Source organism: Notothenia rossii (genome assembly GCF_949606895.1).
Source record: "Notothenia rossii genome assembly, chromosome: 4".
Taxonomy (NCBI): Eukaryota; Metazoa; Chordata; class Actinopteri; order Perciformes; family Nototheniidae; genus Notothenia; species Notothenia rossii.
The window spans coordinates 1,506,324-1,520,078 of NC_136902.1; the positions used below are offsets into that span (position 1 = coordinate 1,506,324).

The 13,755-nt window shown below is 47.7% G+C and overlaps 1 protein-coding gene across 1 annotated transcript in view; it reads right to left on the reverse strand.

Moving 5' to 3' along the window:
• LOC307035610 (NLR family CARD domain-containing protein 3-like) overlaps positions 1 to 13,755 on the reverse strand; it is a 97,748-nt gene that overhangs the window by 66,353 nt on the left and 17,640 nt on the right. The gene's annotated exons all lie outside the window — the stretch shown is intronic.

A 13,755-nucleotide genomic window follows, 5' to 3' on the forward strand; every position in this document is an offset into this window, starting at 1 on the left:
AGGCTGAGTCGGGCTGAGTATGCTAAACTAACTGCGGTCAATCCAGCCTCCACTCGGGAAAACCTAGTCAAGCCAGCCCTCACGTGATATTGCGGTGCGCGAATATCCTATGCATTACGGTAGAGTCAAAAAAGATCATCCCTCTGTGTTTAGATGAGAATAAAACAAAAGCTGTCCAGTATCAAAGACTCATTTCACTTCAGGGTGATAGCAGGACATCCCATCTAGTCACTCAGAAAAAATCAGGACATTCTAATGTACAGTTTCAAAATAAAAGACCTTTGAAGTCTCATATAAGAGCTATCATCCCTGTCCCCAAAGGTCTTTTTATTTTGAAACTGTACATCAGAATGTTCTGACTTTTTCTGAGTGACTAGATGGGGTGTCCTGCTATCACCCTGAAGTGAAATGAGTCTTTGATACTGGACAGCTTTTGTTTTATGCTCATCTAAACACAGAGGGAGGATTTTTTGACTCTACCGTAATGCATAGGATATTCGCGCACCACAATATCACGTGAGGGCTGGCTTGAGTAGGTTTTTCCGAGTGGAGGCTGGCTTGACCGCAGTCTAAACTAGAGAGAGAATCGCTGTCAAGGGGGCTACAACTACAACAAGATGAACATATTTGACCGTGATTTAATTGTAATACACGTTTCAAAATGATGCCGAAGTAACAACATACTGATACCGGATAGTAAAAACCATGAATTAAGGCTTTGACAAATCTGCAGACAGACGGCAGGCGAAAAACCTTTTAAAATGCGTGTTTTCTAATGGAGATTTGGCTAAGCTAACGTTGTAAATGCTCCGACCGTCCACACTCACAACAACGGCCTACAGACATAAATAAACCAGCGACTGTATTCGCCATGACACAGACAGTATGTGGTTTGTACTTGTTTAACTTTTGTCTAGTTTCTGAACAGATATGAAGAGCTGTGAGCTCTGAGTGCTAAGAGCTAACAGCTGTGTTGTTTTTCTGGAGAGCTCATTGAAGATGACGTCACGGCTCCGCCTACACTGCGTTACTATAGATACTACCCCAGTTCCTCACGAGTCTAAAAAAAACAACGCACGTAAGCAACGTGGGCGCCAACGTGAGTGCTCTCGTGACCAACATATTTGACGGCGCTGATTGGCTGAAATTATGTTTCGGCGGCACAGTTTACTATTGAGACTTTTGCAACGTGCTGGTTGCTGTTGTTTGGCTCGGGGGCAGCGCCCCGTAATGATAAACTAATGCCAAGGGCAAGGCCAGGCAGGAAACATGTGACTTATCAGTAACTTTAGACATCGTAACACAATTTTAAACAAGATTTTATTGTAGATTATACATTTTACTGATACCAATTGTATGATATTTACCTTGTTCATTAAAAATATAAAATATAAAATATATATTTTTGAAATATATATTTTTTTAAATATATATATTTTTTTATAATTTGTTTTGTATGTGGGAAGAGGTGGGGCGGCGCCCCTTGCGCCCCTATGGGCCGGCCGCCACTGAGGCTATCTATCAATTGGATCAAATATAAAAGTCAGCTGAATTAGTGTTGATACTGCGAGGAGACGTATTGTGTGAAAAGAAATGTAAGATGTTGTTTAATTGCTGATATATTTATGATCCACGACACGTTTTCAGTTTTGGCGGCAGTTCCTCATGTTTGTCTAGAAGTCTTCTCATCAGGGCTCTATAAATAGAGAACTATGGCAGATATGTAATATTTAATACAGCCGAACCGTGTATTACAATGCCGTTATGTGATGACTTTCAAAGAGAAAAGAAAGAACACTCGGAAAGTATTATTTTATTTTTTTAAATGTTTTCGGTCTATTTGTTAATGACAATGTGATGTGAGATGTGAGACTGGAATTGCACAGGGGAAAATAACGTATCTTTAGATGCGGATTTTGTTAAACTAATACGTTTGCGCTGTGGACCAACACTATACATTGAAGGGGAAGGGGGTAGCAATAACGATAACACCATTAAACAGTTACACAACATAACAGAAATAATATCGATAGCAGCGTCCCTAGCAACCACCTTGGTAACAATGAAAACGTTCTATGGACGCAATTTCCTGAAGTAATTTTCGTAATAACTAGCAAACTAAAGATCATGTGCATCCACTGCACACATAATCTGAAATAACAACTCATATTTCTCGCATCAAATGACATCAAAACGCATTTTAATGGCCAAACTGACTTTAAAATAGGCATTTTCCACCGAGAATAAAACGAAGTTCGGCCATGTTTTTTTTTTCTGCATGGAGAAATTTGAAGATCACGTTACATTGCATTTAGCTGAGGCTTTTATCCAAAGAGACTTACAATAAGTGCATTCGACCAGGAAGATACAACCTTGAAGAAAACAGAATCATATAAGTACATCAGGTTTCATAGAGCCAAACATTTCAAGTGCTACTCAACTGGCTTTAGATAAGCCAGTCCTTTATTAGTATATAAGTGCTTTGTTAGTAATTCTATCGCTCGAAGTGGAGTCCAAAGAGATGAGTTTTCAGTCTGAAGAAGATGTGTAAGCTTTCTGCTGTCCTGATTTCAATGGGGAGCTCATTCCACCATTTTGGAGCCAGGATAGCAAACCCACGTGTTTCTGCTGATGGGAACTTGGGTCCCCCTCGCAGTGCGGGTGTAGCGAGCTGTTTGGCTGATGCAGAGCGGAGTGCACGTGCTGGTGTGTACGGTTTAACCATGTCCTGGATGTAGGAAGGGCCAGATCCATTCACAGCATGGTACGCAAGTACCAGTGTCTTGAAGTGGATTCTAGCAGTTACCGGAAGCCAGTGAAGGGAGCGGAGGAGCGGCGTGGTGTGGGAACATTTAGGAAGGTTGAAGACCAGACGAGCCGCTGCATTCTGGATGAGCTGCAGAGGTCGGATGGCACATGCAGGTAGACCAGCCAGGAGGGAGTTGCAGTAGTCTAGGCGTGAGATGACGAGAGCCTGGACCAGAACCTGCGTCTCTTTCTGGGTCAGCTGGGGACGTGTCCTCCTGATGTTGTAAAGAGTGTATCTGCAGCAGCGGGTTGTAGCAGAGATGTTTGCAGTGAGGACAGTTTGTTATCTAGGGTCACACCAAGATTCCTTGCAGTCTGAGTCGGGGAAACAACAGAGGGGCCGATGTTGATTGTTAGGTCAAGAGTGGGACAATCTTTTCCCGGAAGGAAAAGCAGTTCAGTCTGCTCAAGGTTGAGCTTGAGGTGATGAGCAGACATCCACTGAGAGATGTCTGCTAGGCAAGCAGAGATGCGTGCGACGACCTGGGTCTCTGAGCGGGGAGAGGACAGAATTAGTTTGGTGTCGTCAGCGTAGCAGTGGTATGAAAAACCATGCGGGCTAATGACAGACCCGAGCGAGTTTGTGTACAAGGAGAAGAGGAGGGGACCAAGAACAGAGCCCTGAGGGACCCCTGTAGTTCATTGATAAGGGTCGGACTCGGACCCTCTCCAAGTTACCCTGTAGGTGCGGTCTTTGAGGTATGAGGTGAGGAGGGAAAGTGCAGTGCCTGAAACTCCAAGATCTTGGAGAGTGCGAAGGAGGATCTGATGGTTCACCGTGTCGAATGCAGCAGACAGGTCCAGAAGGATGATGACAGAGGAGAGGGAGGCTGCTTTCGCCGTGTGCAGTTCCTCAGAGACAGCAAGGAGAGCAGTTTCTGTTGAGTGACCTGCCTTGAAACCAGACTGGTGCGGATCCAGAAGGTTGTTCTGATGGAGGTAACAGGAGAGTTGTTTAAAGACAGTTCAAGTGTTCTAGACAGGAACGGGAGGAGAGAGACAGGCCTGTAGTTTCTAACATCAGACGAGTTGAGAGTGGGTTTCTTTAGGAGAGGGTTTACTCTTGCCTCCTGGAGACTGTTTGGAAAGGGACCAGAAGTTAGAGAAGTGTTGATGAAATGAGAAACGGTAGAATATCAGGAGCGATAGTCTGAAGGAGGTTTGAGGGGATAGGGTCCAGAGGACAGGTGGTAGGACGGGCAGAGGTAATGAGGGTAAGACCCTCACTTGGAGAGAGAGAGGGGAGAAGGAGGTCAGTGTGTGGGTGAAGGGAGGGTCTGGTGACCCAGCGGTGAGTAAAGGTGAGTCAGAAAAAGAAGAGCGAATATCATCAACCTTTTTTTCAAAATGGTTAACAAAGTCGTTTGACAGAAGGTAGGAGGGGGGAGGGGCTTTGGGGGGGTCCAAGAGGGAGGAGGGGGAAGGGGCTCTGGGGGGGTCCAAGAGGGTGGAGAAGATAGAAAGTAGTTTTTTGGGGTTGGGACAGGAAGATTGGATCTTATCTTGAAAGAAAGTTATTTTTGCCTGAGAGATGGAAGCAGAGAAAGAGGAGAGGAGAGCCTGATAGGTTAGGAGGTCGTCATGGTGTTTGGATTTCCACCATTTCCGCTCTGCTGCCCGAAGGATGGTTCTATTAGCACGCAGTGCGTCATTCAGCCAGGGAGCAGGAGGGGACTGACGAGCCGGCCGCGATGTGAGAGGACAGAGAGAGTCCAGAGAGTATGAGAGAGTAGAGAGGACAGAGAGAGTCCAGAGAAGATGAGAGAGGAGGGAGGAGAGAGAGAGTCCAGAGAGGATGAGAGAGTAGAGAGGAGAGAGAGAGTCCAGAGAGGATGAGAGAGGAGAGAGGAGAAAGAGAGTCCAGAGAGGATGAGAGAGGAGAGAGGAGAGTTTCTGCAGCAGAGTTTGGAGGCAGGAGTTGGAAGGAGTCAGACGAAGGGAGGGCTGAGAGCACCGATGAGGCAAAGGTAGAGGGGGAGAGGGAACGGAGGTTACGGCGGACAGGTGGCGAATTAGAAGAGATTAGGTTGTTATGTTTGGAAAGGGCTAGAGAGAATGAAATGAAGAAGTGATCGGATGTGTGGAGCGGGTTTAGAGAGAGGTTAGAAGTAGAGCAGTTCCTTGAGAATATGAGATCAAGGACATTGCCAGCTTTATGAGTTGGTGGGGATGGAGACAGTGAGAAAGCAAAGGTGGTTAACAGAGATGTTAGTTCAGATATCTTCCCTGTCTGGAGGTTGAAATCTCCGAGAAGTACAGCGGGAGGGCCAGTTTCAGGGATGTGTGAGAGGAGATGATCTAACTCCTCCAAGAAGTCCCCCAAGGCGCCTGGTGGACGGTAGAGAACAACAATGGTTCATTGTATAGGATGGGTTACTGTGACAGCATGGAACTCAAAGGTGGAAGGAGTGAAGGTAGCTTGAAGAGGGAAAAGCTCCAGTTGGGAGAGAGCAGGAGACCAGTGCCCCCTCCTCTGCCAGAGGGTCTGGGTGTGTGGGAGAAGGAATATGCTGTGGAGAGAGCTGCTGGGGTGGATGTGTTGGATGGAGTGATCCAGGTCTCCGTGAGAGCAAGGAAATCCAGAGACTGCAGGGAAGCCAGAGATGAAGTCAGCCTTAGGAACAGCTGACTGGCAGTTCCACAGGCCCCCTGAAACGAGATGTTGGATCTCAGTGGAGCATGTGGGATAGACGAGAGCAGGCCGGTTAAATCGATTAGGAGATACACGGGGACAGTGATAATTGCGAGAGGACACATGAACAGGAATGGAGAAAATACACATGAGTATAGCATGAGGGGCTAGAGAACCAAAGAGAATTGAATAAAACAAAAGAAAACACCAGCGATACTTAGCTCAATCAAAGTAGGATTTGCCTCCTCTTTGCCTCCCTCGTGACTCCAATGTCTTTGTCAGTCTTGCTCCCACAGGACTCCAATGTCTTTGTCAGTCTTGCTCCCACAGGACTCCAATGTCTTTGTCAGTCTTGCTCCCACAGGACTCCAATGTCTTTGTCAGTCTTGCTCCCACAGGACTCCAATGTCTTTGTCAGTCTTGCTCCCACAGGACTCCAATGTCTTTGTCAGTCTTCGTCTGGCTGAAGCTAAAGCTGACTCTCCAGGAAAGAGCTACCTAAGATTGACACCTGATTGATGCGTTCTCACAGCTGTGGGGGCACGCCCCTCTAATTACTGCTCAACTCAACCTGTCTTACAGGTTGAGTTGAGCAGATCTGAGATTTAAAATCTCTCAGAAATCGCCGTTTTAGCTACAATAACTACAGAACAATTATACAGAGTAGAATAAATGAAACAGAGAAGTCTATTTAAACAAGAATATAACTTACAGTGATTGCTGAGTCAGTATAGATAGTGTCCTCACCGGGTCTGGATGCACACTGAAGATCACGTGACATAGACGCCAGCCATTGGAATGAATGGTGAAAAAAAACGAGTTTGTCAAACAGAGCACATGGTGTAGTCCTAAACGATAGCTGGGGATTCTGGGTAGTGTAGTGTCTTCTGCCATCCTTTACTCCGAAAAAATATTTGTTTCTCCAAATCGAAGGGGAAAAATGCAAAAGCATTGCACACAATTTAAACCAATCAATGTTGTGTAATTAACAAGGATAATCTGGTGTTTTTTAGTCGATAGTAGGGCAGATATCACTGTGAAATCAATCCACAGTAAGGGGAATACTTACTTCCGGGTGTACAATTCTCCGTTATCCAATGGGAATGGACGCTCACATTGCCTTTAAGGGCAGCCGACACAAACGAATGCCGTGCTTCCATGAGCGTCAAATCCCGCCGCAAATGGGAATACATTGCAATCAGTTGAAAGCTATTTGCGTCCCTTTATGAAGCTGAAGGAGCCGAGGAGCGTCACAACTGCACGCCACGGGACCCTGACCAAACGTCGCTCCTGGACGATTATGGAGTGAGAGTGTGTTGGTCTCTGACCTGAGAGTCTTCAGTTCACAGTGTGGACTCTCCAGTCCAGCAGACAGCAGCTTCACTCCTGAATCCTGCAGGTCGTTGTTACTCAGGTCCAGATCTCTCAGACTAGAGGACTGGGAGCTGAGGACTGAGGACAGAGCTGCACAGCTTCTCTCTGACAGGTTACAGAAACTCAGCCTGAAGAGACGATGAGGACAACAGTTATTCAGAAGACAGCAGTGTATTAATAACTGATTCACTAAATCAAATGATCTCTGTACTCACAGAGCTTTGTTGGAGGCTTTGACCACTGGCAGCAGCCTCAGAAGAGCCTCCTCTGAAGCAGAGTATCTCTTCAGGTCAAACACGTCCAGATCTTCTCCTGATGACAGTAAGATGAAGACCAGAGCTGACCACTGAGCAGGAGACAGATTATCTGTGGAGAGACTTCCTGAACTCAGGTACTGTTGGATCTGCTTCTCTAGAGAACGATCATTCAGTTCATTCAGACAGTGGAACAGGTTGATGCTTCTCTCTGCAGACAGATCCTCTTCTATCTTCTTCTTGATGTACTGGACTGTTTCCTGATTGGTCTCTGAGCCACTTCCTGTTTGTGTCAGCAGGCCTCGTAGGAGTTTCTGATTGGTCTGCAGTGAAAGACCCAGGAGGAAGCGCAGGAACAAGTCCAGGTGTCCGTTTGGACTCTGTAAGGCCTGGTCCACAGCACTCCTGTAGAGATCTGTTAGTTTAGGTTTGAATACTTTAAGCAGCCTGGAGGTTGTTGGTTCTTCTGCCAGCAGGTTGACTCCAGAGGTGATGAAGGTCAGATGGACATGAAGAGCAGCCAGAAACTCCTGAACGCTCAGATGGACGAAGCAGAACACCTTGTCCCTCTGGTACAGTCCTCTCTCTTCTCTAAAGACCTGTGTGAACACTCCTGAGTACACTGAGGCTGCTCTGATATCGATGCCACACTCTGTCAGGTCGGACTCATAGAAGATCAGGTTGCCTTTCTGCAGCTGCTCAAAAGCCAGTTTCCCCAGAGCCTTCATCATCTTCCTGCTCTCTGGACTCCAGTGTGGATCTGTCTCAGCTCCTCCATCATACTTGATGTTCTTCACTTTGGACTGAAGCACCAGGAAGTGGATGTACATCTCAGTCAGGGTCTTGGGCAGCTCTCCCCCCTCTCTGGTTTTCAACACCTCCTCCAGAACTGAAGCAGAGATCCAGCAGAAGACTGGGATGTGGCACATGATGTGGAGGCTTCGTGAGGTCTTGATGTGGGAGATGATGGTGTCGGCCGGCTCCTGATCTCTGAATCTCTTCCTGAAGTACTCCTCCTTCTGTGGGTCAGTGAACCCTCGGACCTCTGTCACCATGTCCACACACTGAGGAGGGATCTGATTGGCTGCTGCAGGTCGTGTGGTTATCCAGAGGCGAGCAGAGGGAAGCAGCTTCCCCCTGATGAGGTTTGTCAGCAGCACATCCACTGAGGTGGACTCTGTGACATCAGTCAGGATCTCAGTGTTGAGGAAGTCCAGAGGAAGTCGACTCTCATCCAGACCGTCAAAGATGAACACAACCGGGAACTGATCAAACCTGCAGATTCCTGCGTCTCTGGTTTCAGAGAAGAAGTGATGAACAAGTTCAACCAAGCTGTACTTGTTCTCTCTCACCACATTCAGCTCTCTGAAGGTGAATGGAAATATGAACAGGATGTCCTGGTTGGCTTTGCCTTCAGCCCAGTCCAGAGTGAACTTCTGTGTTAAGACTGTTTTCCCAATGCCAGCCACGCCCTTTGTCAGCACTGCTCTGATTGGTGCATCTCTTCCAGGTGAGGCTTTAAAGAGGTCTTCTTGTCTGATGGTTGTTTCTGGTCTGTCTGGTTTCCTGGATGCTGTTTCAATCTGTCTGACCTCATGTTCATCATTGACCTCTGCAGACCCCCCCTCTGTGATGTAGAGCTCTGTGTAGATCTGGTTCAGAAGGGTTGGGTTTCCTGCTTTAGCAATGCCCTCAAACACACACTGGAACCTCTCCTTCAGGGTGGACTTAAGTTTACGCTGACAAACTCCAGCAGGAGTTCCTGAAAGAACACACAACAAAAGATCATGAGGTCACACTGTAACTCTGGTTCTCTGAATGAAGTATGGATATATGTTGGTCTCTTGAGACATCAGCAGAGGAGACATTTATCCAGAGTGTTAACTCTCTATAGAAACCCTCTTACTGCTCTGCAGACGGTCAGCCAGCTCCTCCTGCTTCATGCTCCTCAGGAAGTGCAGTGTGATGTTCAGGAATGCCTCTCTGCTCCTCCTCTGCTCTTCATCCTCAGCATCCAGCACCTCCTCATCCTCACTCTGACTCTCTAAGTATTCTGGGTAATCTGAACTCAGAGCCTTCTGGATCTTCTTCAGCTCGCTCTTCACAAAGGTGACGATGTGGTCCTCCAGCAGCTGGAACATCACATGAAGGACACAAACTATAAACCATGGATCCAAACATCAGATCCGGACAGACTGACTCTCTGAAAGTGCAGCATGGAGATGACTGTGAACAGAAGAGAGGTCAAGTATCTGTAGTACATGTACTCACCGTAAATATGGAGTCCAGCTGTGTCTGATGCTGCTGGGCAGACTGACCACCGGGAACCTCCGAGCTCTCCTGGTCCCCTCTGTGGAGGAACCATGAAGCATTAGCTCACATGATGTCTGTCCACACAGAGACACACTCAGGGTAAAGGAGGACAGGGAAACAGGCTGGTGGTCCTGTGCGTTAGCGGGAACTTTGCACTACAGGAATATTTATTTCCAGCTACTGTTGAAGAGGATTCTGTCCATCCTTCATTCTGGTCTTCCTGGAACGTGGCTGTGTGGATAGAGACTGGACTCTGCAGCTGGCTAACAGCTGTTCATCAGGAAGAGGACAGACCTAGGGACAGTTCTTACACCAGCCCCCGTTACCCCCCCAGCTCCACCTCCAGCCCCACAGCAGGGGTCAGGGTTCACCTGGCAGTAGAGCTGGTTGTGACTTTGATGAAGGCTCAGTCTCCTCCATCAGAAGTGTTTGAGAGATGGTGGAACAGCTTCTGAACAGCCTGAGTTTTCAGATGGAGTTTCACTGCCCCTCTCAGTGTGGACGTTCACAACTAAACACTTTGAACAGGATGAGGGGTCGGACGAGACTTTATACCAACTGGTTTTATTCTATCATAACCGGACTCTTACTATGAGTTACAGCTTACTTCTTATCAGCAGATGGAGGTCGTCCTTTAAAGTCTATGAAGTCGTCCTTCGAGGAGTCGCTCTTTAGGGACAGACAGCTGGGAGAGTCTGGAGCTTACCGTTCGGCGATTTCCGGATACTCCTGTTCAACCGAAGGCCAAAAGTCCACATGCCCCCCTTGGCAGAACCGGATTCTCAGCGTCCCGTCGCATGCCAGGTCCAGCAGCTCCTCCTCTGCTTTTCCACTGAGACCCCGCGCTGATGTATGGGCAACGAAGGGGTCGCGCACCCAGTCCCAGGCATCGGTGTCAACGTCAGTGAAATAGTCATTGAAATAGTCACCAAGGGAGGCAAGATGCGAACCGATTGTATTTTTCACAATCTCAGCTGGTATTTGGTTTGTGTCCAAAAACTCTGTGAGTTGGGGGAACATGTCTGTAATGCCATTTTGCACCCGCCTTCTCCAGATCGCTGTTTTGGCACGGAATGACTTCATTTTGTCGCTTACCTCCAGGATAGAGGCATATCTGCCTTGAACAAACAAACTGAGATCGTTCAATAAGTTGAACACATCGGCGAGGTAGGCAAGCTGTGCGATCCATTCGGGGTCCGAGAAGAGTGCTGCAGTGGTTGGCTTGTCATTCTGGATGAACTCACAGCTTTGAGCGCAGTTCGTACACCCGCTGTAGCACTTTTCCACGGGAGAGCCAACGCACCTCTGAATGGAACAGCAGGGTGTCCTGTCCTACGCCCATCTCCCTGCAGAGCTGGCCGAATAAACGGGACTGCAGTGGCTTACACTTGATGTGGTTGACCACAGATACCACCGTGCTGAGAACGGAGTGTAGCTCAGGACTCAATGATTTTGACGCCAGAGCCTGCCTGTGCAGCATGCAGTGGGTAGCTATCATCATTGGATTGCGCTCCTTGGCACGAGCAACCACCCCACTCTTGCGTCCGGTCATGGCAGCTGCCCCATCCGTGCAAATCGCAATGCAATTCTCCCAACTCACATTGCCAGTCTCCATGAATATATCTATAACATTGAAAATCTCCTCACCTGTTGCTCACCCCTTCAACTCTTGACAAAATAAAAAATCTTTTTGAATCCTTCCTTCCCACGGGTAGCGAACCAGCGTGATGAGCTGCGCAGAGCCGGACACATCATTGGACTCATCCAATTGAACCGCGAATTTAGACCCTCTCAGTCTTTCCAGCAGTTGTGATTTGATATCAGCAGACATGTCCTCAATTCGTCGTCTGATGGTGTCATTTGACAGAGGTACACTTCTCAATTTGGCAGCCGCATCTTTCCCCACCATCACCTCACACAGATCCACCGCTGCAGGGAGCAGCAGTTCCTCTGCTATTGTGTGGGGATTTCGCGCCTTAGCAATCCTCTGCGCTACCAGGTAGGAGGCCCGCTGCGCTTTAGCAGAAACAGACGTAACATTAACCATCCGTTGTTGTTGCTGGCGGTAGTCCTCGCCCTTCCTCTAAAAAAAAGCCCGGTCTTTTTTTACATAATCTTGATGCTTGGTCTCGAGGTGCCTCTTCAATTTGGCAGGCTTCATCGCCTCATTGGCAAGACACCGCAGGCATATCAGACATTTCGGTTTCCCTTCCACTTCAATAAATCCATATTGGAGATACTCCTCATCGTATTTCCTTACTTTTGTTTTTTGTTTTTCATTTACTTCATTTGTAGCCGTAACCGGTCGTTTTAAAAATCTGTCCATCTTCGTAGTATGCTAGCCGTGTTATATCTCTATGATGCTAGCAGTGTTATATCTCTATGATGCTAGCAGCGGCACTCTCTGACAGACATACCAGTTATTGTTGTTTCCACGGTAACGGGTGACGCGCTTGATTTTTAAATGTATTGACGTAATCTACGAACTATTTTAGATAAAAAAATATATTTATTATTTTTGAACTATGAAGCCTTTTGTAAAAAAAAAAAATGAAAAAAAATGATATGATAATTTAAATTAATGAATCTGAAAACTTTTAACGGACCCCCTGGCAGAGTGCCACGGACCCCCGGGGGGTCGCGGACCCCACTTTGAGAACCACTGCCCTACAGTACACACCACTGTGACCTGTACTCTCTGGCTAACTGGCCCTCTCTTGAGACCAGGTGCAACATCCACTGGCTGATGTTTGTCTACAAAACACTTCTAGGCCTCACCCCCTTCTACCTCATACAATTACTGCAACTCCGCCCACCCCCGACGCACAACACCCGATCAGCTACATGCATCCTGCTAAAGATCCCCAAAGCCCATACATCCTTTGGCCGCTCCGCCTTTCAATTTGCAGCAGCAGATAGCTGGAATGTCAGTCAAAAAACGTTGAAAATGAAAACCTTTGTCTCCCCCCGCGCCTTCAAAGTCAAAGTCAGCTTTATTGTCAACAATTCTACATGTTGTACATCCATAAATCTCAAAATATCGTTTCTCGAGGTCCTACAGTGTGACATATATACATCAAACAACAACAAAAACAAAAAGGGCCTAGATAATCGGGGTATACAGTTTAAAATGTTAATAATATGTTAAAGTGTTCAGCGGAGATGGCAGAAAAGTGACGGGAGGTAGGGGGGGAGAGAGTTCAGCAGCCTGACCGCCTGGTGGAGGAAGGTGTTCCCCAGCCTGACGGTGCCCGAGCTGAGGCTGAGGAACCTTCTTCCTGAAGACAGGCAGCTGAAGAGGCTGTCGGAGGGGTGGGTGGAGTCACCCACAATGCTGAGTGCTTTGCGGGTGAGGCAGGTGTTGTAGATGTCCTGTAGTGAGGGGAGCGAGGCACCAATGATCCTCTGGGCAGAGTTCACTATGCGCTGCAAGCTCTTGCGGTCGGCGGCGGTGCAGCTTCCAAACCACAGCGTGATACAGCTGCTGAGGATGCTCTCGGTGGCGCCTCGATAAAAGGAGAGCACGATGGGGGGTGGTGCTCCGGCTCGCTTGAGCTTCCGGATGAAGTACAGGCGCTGCTGGGCTTTCCTCGCTAGTGCGGTGGTGTTGATTATCCAGGTGAGGTCATCAGTGATGGTCACCCCAAGGAATTTAGTGCTGGTTACCTGCGTCACAGCAGCGCCGTTGATGGTCAGGGGGAGAGGGGGTCGACGGTGGGTTCTCCTGAAGTCAACAACGATCTCCTTTGTTTTCTCCAGGTTGAGGAAGAGGTTGTTATTTTGGCACCACAGGGCCAGCTGGTTCACTTCCTTCCTGTAGTTAGTCCCATCGTTGTTGCTGATGAGACCCACCACAGTAGTGTCGTCTGCAAACTTCACGATGTGGTTGGTGCTGAAGATGGGTTTGCAGTCGTGGGTCAGCAGAGTGAAGAGAAGGGGGCTGAGCACACATCCTTGGGGGGCCCCCGTACTCAGTATGAGGGTGTTTGAGGTGTTATTGTTGACCCGTACAGCTTGTGGTCTCTCTGTTAGGAAGTCCAGCAACCAGTTACAGAGAGAGGGGCTGAGGCCCAGGTCTGTAAGTGTTTTTACAAGCTGCTTCAATATCACTATTATAGACACTCTGGTACACACATGTAGCTGCTTTGCCTGATGCTGATTTTAATGACTGGTTGAACCACAGCAATATTGTTTTAGAGTTTTTATATGTTTAACTGCTATGCCTGTCATCGTTGCTCTATGTGTTTGTGTTGTCTCCTGGGTTCTGTAGTGCCCGGAGTCTGTCTTTTTATTTTTTTTCCTCCCAAACCCCATCCCCTCAGGAAACCTTTGCCTCCTGTCAGGTCATCATTGCAAATAAGAATTTGTTCTTAA